The sequence below is a fragment of the Drosophila subpulchrella genome, chromosome 3R (assembly GCF_014743375.2).
Source record: "Drosophila subpulchrella strain 33 F10 #4 breed RU33 chromosome 3R, RU_Dsub_v1.1 Primary Assembly, whole genome shotgun sequence".
Classification (NCBI taxonomy): domain Eukaryota; kingdom Metazoa; phylum Arthropoda; class Insecta; order Diptera; family Drosophilidae; genus Drosophila; species Drosophila subpulchrella.
Window position 1 is genome coordinate 12,389,577 of NC_050609.1, and position 15,691 is coordinate 12,405,267.

General features: G+C 41.6%; 1 protein-coding gene across 4 annotated transcripts in view; it reads right to left on the reverse strand.

The window, feature by feature from the left end:
• Positions 1-15,691, reverse strand: part of LOC119559053 (microtubule-associated protein Jupiter) — a 33,327-nt gene that overhangs the window by 17,164 nt on the left and 472 nt on the right. The gene's annotated exons all lie outside the window — the stretch shown is intronic.

Sequence of the window (15,691 nt, forward strand, 5' to 3'; positions counted from 1 at the left end):
TGCGGCAGCAAGAATTTAAATGCAAAACGTATTTGCATACTTCGTTTTCTTGGAAAACATTTGGCACAGATTTGCACACAGAACAGGAAGCGCAAACCAGCGACTAAGAGGATCGGGCCACGGAGCCATGGAGCCAAAGAGTCGAGTCGTCGGAGGGGAAGTTGGGTCAAAACAGTGGTTATTTTTAGCTCTGCGAAGACACTTTTGTTTAGCCGAGCCAAAAGTTGACTGGCCGTCGTCGTCGTCGTAGTCGTCGCCGCAGCTTTTGCTATTTTACTATCGGTGGTGGGTCGTGGGACTGGCGACCCACTGAGCGGTGCACGGGATGGCAGAGTGGTGCATGCGGCAACCTGACACCACCATGCCACTTGCCCCCTTTTTCCCTGTCGGCACAGTGTGTGCAAGTAAAAGCCTAGGCGTAATGCACTTGCACCAGAGTTGACAGTTCAGATTGTTTCCCATGAAGGGATTTATTTCGAAACGAACATGTTTTAACCTTACGCTTCATAAAAATAAACTAAGGAGTCGCAAGCACGTACCTTTGCTATTTTTAGTAGAATCCCGTACTAATTTATTACTTTTAGATATTAATAAACAAATACGTAATTTTATTGCGCTTTTCTTGAACGCCCATCAAAAATCCAAGTGATATATGGTTATACCTGAAGATATTATTAGACCCATTAAGACCCATTTAACATTTTTCAGTATAATTGTATGTGATATATTCAAAATCTTTAAGTCAGAACTTCTTAAAAACTCCATTACAAGAGGGTCTTTATAAAATAGTAAAATATTCTGTATAATAGATATTTAAGATCTTAATTGTACAGATGGTAGAGATTGAATGTTTGTTTGATATAATTATCTTCCTGTTCCAACACACTTTTATATCCTTTCAAAAACTGCCAACACTGGTTTGCCCAGGGATGCAGTACAAAGGAGTGGGGGGATGCCCGGAATGGGAACTGTGGGGCACATGCCCACTCCATGCGGTTAAAAATAGGAGATCTCCGTCTTCTCGTGCCACTCCGCCCATCTCTTGTTTAATAGCTAAGTGTCGCCTGATATTTCCCCAGGAGAAGTGCAATGGAACTCACTCGAACACACAGATACACAGTCGCCACTCGGCACACACACAACTCACATTATTTTGAGTACAGTGGTCGCTGGCAAAATATGAGCCCCTGGGTATTTTATGGTAATAAATTTTCGCTTTTTTAGAAATATGGCTTTTACCTTTCTGGCGCTTTTGGACACTAAATACATTTAATCACATTTGAATGGGCTTTCTCTATGGCACATTAAAATATATGAGCTTTTAGTTGAGTTCAGAAATGGGTTTGTTTTACCTTAAGGAATAAACCTTTTTTCTCAAGGAGTATAAAAGTATTACGTTTTATGAAGTGGAATTTAACAAAATGGGTTTGTTTTGATAGAACATATAAATGTCATTATTATACCCGTTACTCGTAGAGTAAAAGGGTATATTAGATTCGTCGGAAAGTATGTAACAGGCAGAAGGAAGCGTTTCCGACCCCATAAAGTATATATATTCTTGATCAGGATCACTAGCCGAGTCGATCTAGCCATGTCCGTCTGTCCGTCTGTCCGTCTGTCCGTCTGTCCGTCTGTCCGTCTGTCTGTCCGTCCGGATGAACGCTGAGATCTTGGAAACTATAAGAGCTAGGCTATTGAGATTAGGCGTGCAGATTCCTGAGCTTCTTACGCAGCGCAAGTTTGTTTCAGCAGAGTGCCACGCCCACTCTAACGCCCACAAACCGCCCAAAACTGAGGCTCCTACAGTTTTCATGCTAGAATAAAAATTTTAACTGAAATGTATTGTTCTCATCAATACCTATCGATTGACCCAAAAAAAAGTTTGCCACGCCCACTTGAACGCCCACAAACCGCCCACAAACTTCAAAAAATCGTAAATATGAACGCAGGTATCTCGGAAAATATCAAAGATAGAGAAATGGGATTTCAGATTTAGATTCCGTAGGCTTGAGCGCAGCGCAAGTGTGTCACGCGAATATGCCACGCCCACTCTAACGCCCACAAACCGCCCAAGCCTGTGGCGCCCACAATATTCATGCTAAATAAAAAATTTTAACTGAAATGTATTGGTCTTGTCAATACCTATCGATTGATCCAAAAAAAACTTTGCCACGCCCACTCTAACGCCCACAACGCTTAAATCTGTCTACCGCCGGTAGGTGGCGCATTTCAACCTCGCTTTGCTGCATATCTCCATTTTCCTTTGGTCCTTTTAGCTGAGTAACGGGTATCTGATAGTCGAGGTACTCGACTATAGCGTTCTTCCTTGTTTTCCTATTGTAATGTTTGCAATATTTAGAGTTATCTAAGGATCCATCCCATGAATGACCACTGTGATTGCGTGTGTGTGTCTAATCTCATCGAAGTCGTCTGCTCCACTTCCCTTACCCCCAACCCAAGCTCCACCCACGCCCCTTTCTTTCGACTCTATATGTGGTGCCCCGTCATGTGGACATGGAGGTAGTTAAAACATCATAAGGCACAAAAGTAGGGATGGATTGCAAGTACAAGTACGTATAAGTATCTGAAACGTGGGCAGTGGCGGCGGTAACTGACAATTCAAGTGACACGGCGGCAAGCCCTAATGATTATAAACCAGGCATCGACACTTCGCCTTTGCCAACCAGACAAGACATTTCTTCGGCACATACTGCGAATATTTAAGCCAATAAATAATTTCACTGCACAAAGTGAAATTTCCGGCTGCCAAGAGGGCCTGCATAATTACCATGATGGATAATACTCGCGTACGTGTCCAATATATGGAAATTTTACTCGCTACCTATAGTATTTGTGACATTCGGAAATGCATTTTCCAAGCCATATTTATGGCCAACTTTCGTTAATTAAAAACTTTACACTCACTTTTATTACTCACGCTCTTTTATTTTATATTTTTTTTGGAGCCCCAAGCGAAGCTACCGCGTTACAGGTGGAGTAATCGAGATCTTTTAACGATTGTGAAGGAAAGCCCATTTTCAGGATATCTTAAGTGCTCTAGGGAGAAAAGGCTTATTAGCTGTCAATAAAATTAACATTTTTATATTTTCTCTTCCCATTTGTAGTAAAACTTTTTATCTCTAATAACAACTAAAAGGGTTTCTAAATGCATGTTCAACGACCTTTGAAATCTCTGCATCCATATGCATACAGATTTCTTTCATCTTTCATCTTTCACTTACACTTAACCTGAACTTATCTTTGGCCAAATTGCGGACTGAAACAAAGGAAACAAACTGCCCCTGTGTACATTTTTCACATATGAATAGTATTTAGTTTTCTCTGCGGGCCATTGACTGACCACCGAAAAGTCTTAAAAGCGGAGATTAAGTGGAGCAATTAGGAAAACGTGCACTGCAAACAACCGAAACCAGCACAAACAAAAAAAAAATCAACTAAAAAAAAGAGGAGACGGGGAAACAGTGAGCTTGAAAGCCATCAAAAAGCGACTTTCGGTCAGAAAGGTGAGCGGTTACCGGTGGGCTATCCATCCGTGGCTCTCTGCTCTGGAAACCTGACCACTATGCCTTGCCCCATCCAGCGCTTAAGATTCAACGTTCAACATTCAAAATTCCCCTTGCCACATGCCACGTTTAGTTCGGGCTAACAACTCACTTGCTGCCGCTTGCTGCTGGGAAATGTCTTGGAAATTAATCTCTTTTTTGGCTGGGCCAGTTCATCATATTATTAAGGCATTAGCGGGCCGGCAGCCTCAGGGGCCAGCTGCAAAACGCTGAATCGGGAAAATTATCAAGGGAAATGCATCATCGTCTGCCGAGGCAAATCTTTTAATCAATCTCCATTTCCCCTGGCGCCCTGGGAAACCGTTAGACCCCCGTAAACCCCGCATATTCCCCGAATCCCAGTAGAACGAATGCAATGGATATGGCCAACAAACACTTTCGCTTTCGCTTTTAAATGCCTTTCGTAGATCCAAAGACCCACATATATAGGGAGTTTTAAATTGGAGTTTGGCCCCAAAGCCCGATCCCAAATTGTCTTTTAATGATGGCCAACAATAGCGCAACTTCCTCGAATGCATTGTGGGTATACCCTCTACGCACTCGCAAACACTCACCTATTAAAGGTACTAAGGTAACAATTACCAGAGCAGCACAAAAAAGCCAAGCAAAGCTGGCGTTAAATTAATGCTTTAATTTCTTTTGACTTTTAACTTTTCAACTCTTTTCGGCTTCGTTTCTTATAGAGAAACTTTTTTAATACACTTCGAGAAATATAGAAGGTATAAGAGTCTTATCTTAAGACTTCTTTATTTCTGAAATAACTTCTGTTCCCTAATCATTACTTAATATTTTGTATGATCTCTCTTCTAATTGGCAATAGAATGTATACATACTTATAAAACATATTCTTTTTCTTGAAGTCTCCATATCTGGAACATTTTTGATGAAAGATGGTGTTTTAAAATACGAAAGTTTGACTGTATATGAAAAAAACATGAACAGGGATAGGAAATTAATACCTCATCATGAATAAATTAAAAACCAGCTATTGAAACACTAAGTTAATCGATTTATGATACGGAAATATGCGAAAAGGAAATCTAAAAACCAATACTAGAGATATTTATGTGGCTGTATACCAAATGCCAACTGAAAACTCCCCATTTTAAAAACGCGTGAGGTCCAATTGAAAACTTTTGTTTGTACACAGTAAAAAGTAAAACTGACGTCTTGAAATTGAGCACATCGAGCAGGAAATGTTGCTAAATTTGTTGGACAGCGCCAATATGCAACTTCTCCAGATCTCCAGATGAGACTGTCTGCAACGCTATATACCGCCTATATATACGCCCGCTCATGCTGCGCGTCTGGGCAATAAAATGTCTGGCACTTGATCTGGCCAGACTTCCCTAGCCATAAGGAAGTCAAAGAGCCGCTCCCGAGGCGTTTTTAATGGGTTCGAGATGAGCAGCAGACCAGCAGACCACTTGGAATGGTCTAGTAGTCTGCTACCCTATAGCATTAGCCCTACCCTTCCCCTATATCATGTGCTAAAACTTTTATACTTGCATTTGCAGGGCAGGAAATGCTTTGTTTATCGATTGCCTGCAAAACTTTTTGAGAATTATCGTAATCGGTTAAGGTAAGGTAAGTTTTCTTTACCGCCACGCCCATTCACCTGCAATACTGCATTTGCCTTGACATTTTCCCCGCCCCTTACTCAAAGCCCAAGAATTCTTCACAAAACTTTTCGCAGCAATGGCAACTTACATATGGGAATGGGAATAAAAAAAAAATTTGGAGTAGGAGGCCAGAAAAGCCGAGGCAAGGTCTGTAGACAGGTCCCCAAAGCGTTTTCAATTAGATGGCATAAACTTTAAATTGGGCATTCTCGGCGATAAATTAAAGTGAAATTAAAACAATTGCCCGCTGCTGATGACTTTGCGGGGCTACATTTCTATAAGCGAACTAATTCCGTAGCTTGGCGTGGGTGGAAGACCTCAAAACAATTTTATCAAATTGCGATTACAATGCCGACTACAGTTGAACTTTTCTCACTTTAAATTCCCCAAGTTGGATTTTTTACAACTCAATAAACTTGGGAACTGTTTGGTATATAAATTAAACTATGAACATTTATAGAAAACAATTTCTTTCCAAATCCTGACATAAGGCTATTGGAAATGAGTAGTTAAGAGTCTGCAAATGGTTAACAGGCAATATAAAAATGGGTTATAAATCCTGAATAATTTTTAGAGCCACATAAAACCATATTTCTCTAACTTGAAAACTACACATGTTACAGCATTTTTTTTTTTAGTAGCTGAAAGTCAATTAAAGCCTAGATGGTTAATGGGACTTTATGGGGAGGTGGGTTAGACTTGCAAGATGAGTAATTGCTGTTGTTACAAAACTCTCCATCTGCGATGCTATTCAAATGCAACAATGCCTGCGATGGCAATGGACTCGCAGCAATTCCGAACCCCATCAGATGATCGCATGTCTCGGGTGCATTCAAGGCAAGGTATTCCCCCGAATCACCCGCCGCTGGGAAACGGATAATGGTCAAGTGCAGTGCGTGATTCGGCGCACTCCAAACTTCAGCTCGGAACGTATCGCATCGGATTGGATGGTATTGTATGGGATGAGAAACGGTTGGTTGCTGGGGTGTTTGCTTAGCCATTAGCCCAAAGTCGAGAGGCTAGCGTCGAAATTGGGGATCAATTTGGGCTCTCGATCGGCTTTAGTTTCGGTTTCCGAGCTACAATTTCTCCCCGCACCAGATGTCGAGTGAAAAGTTTGCACATAAAGCCAGCCAGCGAAACGGGGGGTAAGTCACCGAGGAGCGGCCGCTGAATTATTATTTGTTTATTGAGCGAGTGAAAGGCACAAGCCGAGCTTGAATTTGTTCCACTGTCTGCTTAATTAAAAAAAAACTAAGAACGCATTCGTCGAGTTTGGCGACTAAATGATGCCCTCTATTTAATACGGTTTCGCTATTTAATGAGGAAGAAAGCTGAAAAGAAATGGGTGGGAGAAGAATCACATCTATTCTGACATTGTTAAGATAAAAGAACGTGATCGTTCTTATTGAATTGCGAGATAAAAAAAATTTCAAGCTTAATTTGAATTTAAAAATGTGCTAATTAAGCAAATTTGGTTTATGGTCTAAGAGCACAAGAAAACATTATTATTTTTAAAAATTGTATTCTAAAAAACTCCTTAAATTTTCATTTAACAATTCTAGCTTATTATTTTATGGCCAGTTCTAATGATGAGTTCTTATAAATATTCATGACCTCTTTGGTTTGACCACCCAAGAAGCTCTTCACAGGAGTCGCCTTATAGGAACGGATGTCTGGAAGTCGTTGTTAATTGCCTAGTCACGTTTTACCAGACCTCTGGTGACCTACAAAGGAGTTGAAGGTAAGGAAGTCAAGGCTAGGAACTGTATTTTAATACCATTGCTAAAATCCGTATAAAATCATTTTGACGAGGAAAAAAATCAAGGAATACATCTAGAATGGTTTGTTATTTTAACCAACCAACAAATCTTCGAGTACCGGGTACAATTAACTTCAAGCAGAGTCGCAGACCCCAAGCAATGTCAACGAATTTATGGCTGATTCTGGGAAACTCACGTTTGCCGGCGGCTCCGCTGACTAATATTTCCGACCAGAGCGTTAACGCAGTTTAAAAGCCACTAAAAACGGGTTGGGGGAGATGGAGATGGCCATAGTGATGATGATGATGGCACGGGGAAATGGAAATGGGCGGCGTGTGTGTGTGTGTCAGCACTTTTCACATTCGTGGTACGTGTGGTGCGAGCAGCCAAGAGGAAAATGCAGCTGTCGTCGGAGTTGCGCTGGAAATTCTTTTCCAGCTTAGAGCAGATCTTAGATAATCCGCAAGCCAAAGTCCGCCTGAATGCATTGCCCATTTCCCAGCTAATTGAAATTCCTGGAAACTAAATCAAATGTTGGATGAAATGCTCCACGCAACTGGTTCTCACTCTCTACGCAACGCGCTGCTCTGTTTTGCTCCACTCCCGGATCAGTTAGGATCGTTTGATGATGTGTGTGGCATGCAGCTGAGCCCCAGTCCCAGTCACAGTCTTAGCCCGAATCCCAATCCGAATCACAATCCCAATTCCAATCTCATCTCGCGCCTCATCTTTGGCATGCCAACGGAACATTAACGCGAGATGATATATATATATAAACACTGGGGAGCCAATGATCTGATCTCTGCTCCATTCTCTCTAAAAGATGGCCCAGAATCTACGACTGGGAGCTCTGTGCTGCCGCCTCAAATGCATTCCATTCATTATGATTACTATTAAATTAGGAATTCCCGTTCTTTCTCTACTCCTTTATTTTCCACTCCATCTTTCGTTCTGCAGCTCTCCGTGGAGTCAGACGCGAATCATTTTCGCTAGCAGACTGCGCTCAAACGATGGTAATTATTTACGCCGATTTCAGTGTGCAGATAATGCCGCAGCCGCAGCAACAACAATTGTGGCACGAACTGTGCTCCAAGTTCCCCCGATCTGCCCCAACCACCCCAAAAAAAATATTAGACAAATGACTTAAGTTAGCGGGGAAATGGTAGATCGTAGAAAATGTATTGCAACAATTGCAGCTAATGCAGCACGTAATAATTCGACACTCTATGGCGGATTCGTAATAAATTTTGTGGAGATATAAAAACGATCGTATACCGATACTCGGTCTATAAACCAAGTTCAACTTAGATGCATTAGAAAGTCTTTTTAATTTTGCTAAGGAACTCTTTAAATCATAAAAAAAAATAACACGACTGGAGAAATATGTTCCGTTTTCTAGAGTTGTTTTACCTTTATACTAGCAATTTAATATTCTCTCTAAAAAAAAAAAACTAAGCCCAATATACTTACATAACGAATTAAATTTCCAAACTGATCTTTTCTCGCGGTGCATGAACTGCATATCAGGCTCAATCGATCATCTCCGGTGGCTTCCCCATCTTGCAACTGGGACAGACATTCCTTTTTGGCTAACGAAATGTGCAAAATGCAAATTTACCTCGCCGAACAGTCAATCATTTCCACTCATCAATCAATCAATCAAATTCGCACCACGCCAACAGCTGCGGACGCACTTATCGATAGATCACGGCTCCAAACTCTGACATCGATATTCCCCAATTGCACATAAATTGCAACTGTCATTTCCACATCTTAGAAAAATAAAAATAAATAGGAACTCCAACTTGGCTATTCTTTGGTTGGTCATTCGACTTTGATGGGTCTTGAACTTAAAGTATTAAGGCTATTGATTCTACCTCCACTTATAAAGAGTAAATTCCTTTAAAAAAAAATCTTCTCTTTTCTCTCTATAGTAAATCTAAAAAATGTTCCATAAATTTAAAAATTTTCAAGGCGCCATTTATTTTTCCTCTTCAATGAATATAAGTTATAATTTTTTCGGTCTGGTAGCAAATTTTAATCTCTAATTTTACATGTATTTTACACAGGCGACATCTAGCGTATTTTCTCTACACTAGGAGTAGAGTTGCCAGACTCAGCAGCGGTGGCGCCACCTACTCGAGGCTAGCAAATTGCCCGTTCAGATGGCGCCACTTATATTGGTGCCCAGGCTCAACAGAAATTCAAACATAAATTTTAAAAAATGAAAAGTGGTATATAAAAAAAGTAAATAGTAAGCCTATACATTCTTAAAAAAATATTTTTAAAGTTTCCCTTATATTTTGAAAATGACACACTTGCTCGTCCATTTCTTATCTCAATTTATGGCCCCTGATTTGACCTTAACCCCTGGCTGCCTGCTGCTCCGTCAATAAATTCAGATTAGTGTGTATTTAGGCAGCCTCTCATATGCATCTGTTATCTTGACCGGCTGCTATCGACTCGCTTTGTTTACATCCGCTTGGGTTTGTGGGCGAGGCGACAATAATAATCACGGAAACTCAAGCTGAGTTTCCAAATCACATAGGGGTTCCCAAACAAACAATTGGGATATTGGTCTTAGGCCCTGATAAACCCATCACACATATCGCAGTGTTTTTACCCCTTGAAGAATTTGTCCCACAAATGCCCGCATTTCGATTGTTTATGTTTTTCAATCAGCGCTGGATTGGAAAATAATTCCAGGAATTGAGTTCCGATAAGAGGGGCGCGCAGAAGCAGAAGTGGGGCACCTGCCACAGCCGGTTCTCATCGCGTGCGATTCTTCCAAATAGCGACAAAAGAATTTAGCGGAACGGAAGAAAGCGTCGATGGGCTGGCTGGCTGGCTGGCTGACTGGCTGGAGAATCGGATCGGGAACCTGTTTTCGGATTGTTTCTGGAATCGACAGACGACCTAGCAGCGCGAACTGCTGATCGCTGATCCCTTGGCAGCGATTTGAGGAAGCCAACGCATCTCTCCTTCGAGAGATGTGGTGCTCCATCATCTCGAAGGGGACCACTTGGCACAAATGACGCGGCACAAACGGAGGCTCCTCCCCATTTTCCTCCCAAGAGGATGACGATGAGGATGAGCTGTCAGAGGCCATCGGATGTTGTGTATATATATATTCTGTCCTCCACTCACTGCTGTTTGCATGCGAATGCGAATCCCGGCTTCTCCATTTCAGTCAGAGTGTCAAGAGTGAACGAACTTTGGGGGCAAGACGACGCACAAATACAAAACTTCTCTCTTGTCATCCTCACAATTATCATCATCATCATCATCATCTACAGTCAATGGACTTGGCTTAAACTTGGATCGCTACGCGCTGCAAGTCTCGCTATCTAAACAGCAGCTGTGCCAATGATCTGGCACAAAAGCGGGGCCCCAGAAACGAATGCGCACGCTATATCTCAGCTTTTAAATAATATGGAACAAACATTTATACACCATGTATGCAAACATACATATAAATGCACTCCAAAGACAGTGGGTGATCGCTAAATGAGAATTAATTGGCTGCTGAGACACAGTTTTAATTAATTGAATGTCAAAATAACTCATGTTCAGACTTAAGAGAATGGAACCCACTTCTTTTGAGATTTTTCTTGAAAATTCTGGAATTTTCTTTTTCCTATATACAATTTTTAAAAAAACCCTTCAAAGGAAGTCTCACTGTATGCAATATACAAATTTATGAATTGTGATCTGGTTAAAGAAGTCAACTTGAACTTATCGCCAGTCGAAGATCGTTCCGCGAGGGGCGTTGTCGGAACAAAAAACAATTTGCATGGAATAACCCAGATTGTGGCCATTGACTCGATGGATCGCATTTCGCATTTCCAGTTTGTTCTTGGCGAAAGATCTTTAAAATGATCTCTATGCAACTGGGCCTGAGTTATGGGAATTATGGCCTGACCAATTAAGCGTAAATTAATTCACTGCCACAAGATCTGCAGAAATCAGCGAATAAATAATTTGACTCAGGGTGTGTCAGACCCTCGAGAAGTTTTCAGAGAGACAAAAGAATCTTTTGAATATATAAATGTGCCTCATAAAAATAAAAAACAAATAAAACTACAAAGTGGGTGTAATTTTAACATTCCTCACCCCTGCAAGAGAAAGTTGTATAACATGGAGGAGGATTCTTGTCTGAAGGGTTTGTTCTACCCTACCTCATTAATCAAGGAACATGCTTAAACCGAAATTGATTTAATTTGTGCAAAATCCCGGGGAATTGCAATGCAAAACCAACCCTCAAAAAGATGGTGGTTGCAGTGGCAGGCTGGAAAACCCCTGCAGGCCAAAAGTGGAGTAGCAAATTCACTTTCACAAATCCCAGACGGCTGGCTCCTGCTCCAGATCCGCCAGAGGCCTTCAGCCAGTGCACTTCCAAATGCAGCGTCATACAAGCAACCCTTGCGAATCCTTGCCTCAATTGCCTTGCTTTTAATCCTTGGGGGATTTCCTTTTATTTTTTTTTTGTCGCAATGGGGGTGGCGCGTCTGTTTGATTTCAAGGTCCAAAAGTCAGCCGACAAGGGCAGTTTTGCGTTTTTAGAGGCAACAGCAACAGCAACGGCCAACGGCATCGGCATGCAGGTGGTAGCGGGTTAATCGCATAATTGAGCAGCCCAGGAGCAGGCGACACACACTCATCAGTGATTCACAGCCAGGCGGGCGATTCGTCTGGGTTGCAACAAAGGAATAACACACCCTGTTCGGGCCTCACAAAGAAATCGCCATGGAACGTGTGAAGCCTGCCGATTATTGTGGATACCGAGGAGGCACGGTGTAGCACGGCCCACAATGCAAATATGCACAACTTATAAATACATCGGATCCGAGAGATTCGAGGCTTCTACTCTGTGTGGGAGCAATTCATTTAACCCGAGGAGTCGGGCCAGCAGCAGCTGGCGAAACTGCAAATTGCAACAAAGAGCGAGGCTAGAGAGAAAATTGGCTGAAAGGTTTTCCATCAGCGGCGCTGCTGAGTCAGGGATCCGCGTCTCTGGATCCAAGCCAATAAATTCATAACCAAGAGGAGTTGGGGCAGCTGATGCATATACACTTGCGGTCGGAAAAATAGCGTAGCTAATTGAACTTGCCCATCCATCCATTCAGGTTCTTAATTTCACACCCGGTAGATTTCATTGCATTTAAATGATAAGTAAGATGGCTTCTTCGGATTACACTTGCGTGGCTAAATTGAAAACAGGGAAGTTAATACGTTTTTTTATTAAATTCCCTTGCTTTAAGAGCTTTTAGATTGTAAGGCTAGTACTTACTTACTTTTGTATTGTATACAGTTTTGTAATCTCTTTAAAACTTGATTATTATTGCCCAACATGTGTCGTTAAAGAGCTCTCATTAATCACACTGGTAGGTGCTTATTAATAAACCACTTTGACCACGGAATAGTTGTGCCTGCTCTGCTATTTTTGTGGCCGCCCCTGTATCCACAAACAGAGGGCGTTGAGAAAACCCATAATGGTAATCGCCCATGTACAACAACAGCCAGAAGGCAGTTGTCTCGACGCAAACAGATCGTTCTGCAAATGGCAAGCTGATGCAGATAGCTATGCAAAACGGGTAATCCAAACGGCCGGCCTTATAAGGCGGCCAATGGTCCAAGCCAACAAACAACAAAGATACATACGCGTTATTACTTAACAACAATTACCGAAAGTGAGCTCGAGTGTCTTGTGTGCCCAATTATAGAGGAAATGTTGCCGAAATTGTCACTCGATGATGACTCGACTTCCTTGGCGCAGATAGAAGATACAAAGATACAAAGAAACCCAGCTGTCTGCTCAGTGGAGCGTTTAGCATTGGCCCCGCAGACAGCCTTGAGATCCGCTTGTGAGGCAGTCAATCCAATGGGGTTTATGTACTGGAACTATGGCCAAATAAGGACACCACAGTGACGTAAACATGGACTTACCTGCAAAGAAATAGAGAGGAGAGCAAACAAAAAGTCAGTTAGATAGGGCTAGAGTTCCTGTTTTCCATTAATCATCTATCAATTGGGTTGCGCCTTTAGGGCATGACTCACGGCTGAAAAATGAAGATCTCTCCCGTTTACAGGAAACGTGACTCGCTAGGGCTTCCCTAATTTACACAAAAAACCATTTATCTGTTATCCAGGCCCACCCTGACCAACATCAAGAGCCAAATGCATTTGGAAAGCGGCCGGGAAATGGAACTGCGGCAGATACCGAGGACATGACAGATATGTCCTACTATGGCCTCTGCTGTCGGGGTTGCTTATCGTGGGTTGCATGCGTCAGTGACAGACTAAACTCTAAAACTCCTCCTCAAAAGTACACTCGAAGAATTGCTATGCCAGAGACAATCATTAATATATCCAAAAGGATAAGGTAAGGATAGGTAAAACAATATGGATATTCTAAAAGCTATAGTTCTTTTATAACCTTAAAAATTCCACAAGTATAGGATCTTTTCTGACAATTTATCAATCTATATTTAAGATTGTTTTTAGAAAAAGCAAACATTATTTTATCAAACATAATAGAACTGAAATTAAATGAATTGAATATTGTAAGGTCGAATTCTAAGCCGTTCTTATGTCGGATTATGTGTGGGCACGTGTTTAATTTTCAAAAAATCTAAGGGCCAAAAACAACTGTTTAATAATCATATTTATAAGAATTAAACTACTTATGGTGTGCTTCTGTTCTTGTATTTCTTAGTTAATTCTTTAATTTAGAGGCCTCTTCCACCTTTTATTCAATTATTACTTTAACATTTTTCTAAACATCAGAAATTCTTAGAGCAAGAACTTTGCCAAGTGTAGATCTAGCACTTTTCCTATGTCGGATTAATGTGGGCCCGTCTGTCTGCATTTTGGGTGCGGCTAGGCTGGCTAGGTTGGCTGGTTGGATAGGCTGACTAGGCTGGCTGCCTGGCTGCATTCTCCGGCTGTGCGGCTTTCTCTGGAGGTTCTGCCGGGAATTAGACCCATTGACTCATTCTAGGGCTGCGCCCAATCCCAATCCCGAACACAAAACCAAACCCAAACCCACTGCTGGCCAAACTAGTCGCGGCTAGGCAATCAAAATCGACATTTAGTTTTATGGCGAGTCAAACAACAACATGCAATGTGTCCCGGGTTCAATGCACTTGCCACTCAGCCTCAAACTCCGCTGCAGTGGCTCTTGGCCAGATACACAGGGGGCATGGCAGAGAGCATACTAGCAGATCGCGTGACTATAGTTAAATATAGTTAAGCACCGGGAGTATGGCACGTGACGATATTGGGGCCGAAAGTATCCCCCACATATTGTGCAAATGGGATATACCGGGAAAACTACTGTGCCCTTAATCACTGGCCACCACTGTGGCGGCTAGCGAAGAAGAAACGAGAACGCCATCGATTTCAATTGCAATTACTCATCATCTAACGCGGCAATTACCCCTATTATGATGATAAGTGAGAACCGAAACAGCTGCAAGCAGATTTTCGAATGACTCAAGGAGCCGATTTGGAGCAGTGTTCGCATACTTGGCCACTTGTCTCGTGGAATCCGGAAATCTGGCAAAGGTCAAGAACGGGAAAGCATTTGTACAGAAATAGCCAGGGAATCCAACGTTTAAAATTAGTTTATTGCTTGGGTTTATAAACCACTGCCATAAAAAGATAATTTTTGGACTCTTTATCAAAAGGCGTTATAGAAACTGAACATTATATATTTAACATTATTTATTTAAGCTATAAAATATCTATGGCACTTTTCACTTTAATTGGTTGTAGGTACATACATAGAATTATAGGATTATAACTGGAAAATAGTGCTTGCTTACAAGAAAAGTCTGGCACAAAGTGTACGCTTTATTGATTGTAACTTGATACTACTATTTTAAGTAATTATGGTGCCTGGTGGAAATAATTGCTTAGAAAAACCCGTATTTCTTTTCATAATAGAACAAAAAATGGTTTATTTTAAAAAACCTCAGAACAAAAAGGGGTATGGTAATTGGTACCATTTCTGTAGGGACTATGATTATCATACTAATTTGGTAGTTAAAAAAGCTTTAAAAAAAACTTTGCGAGGACTATTTTAACTGTTATATTACATTTTTAGGAAATGATATGTTACCAAAGTAACATGAATGACCCATTTCTAAGCTTCAGTTTTCAGTAGACCACATTTTCGACTGTTCTCTGTACAGTTTTCCATCTGTTTTTCGCCTACTGCAGCTATTTTGTTGGTCGGCAGCTCTATAATGGAGTGATGACCAATTTGAAAACTGGCACAGAGAACGAAAACACAAAAACAAGCGCCACCTCGATTGCAGTCATAAAAGCGATAGAGAACCGGGGTGCGGTGTGCGGGGTGGGTCAGGGTTCGAGATGTCCATCGGGTGATATGCCATGCTACATGTACTACATAATATTGGGGGCGGGGGAGGCGAACTGGCACACTTGCTGACATTGCAGCGTGCACTTAACTAGAACCACCACTGTGCAGCGCACTCACACAACCGCATATGCTTGTACCATCTACTCAAAATGGTCAATTTCCCCGTTGCAGCTGAAATAAAAGAGTCCTATTGTGAGCGGGAGCGGGGTTACCTACCATATATCAAATATTGGTTGTTAAGGGCGTTTTTTGACGAGTCCATAACAATCAGGAAGTGGAGTTTCCGAATCGAGTGGGCATAATAATCCCCGTCGATCCAAAAGAACAGTTAACTGT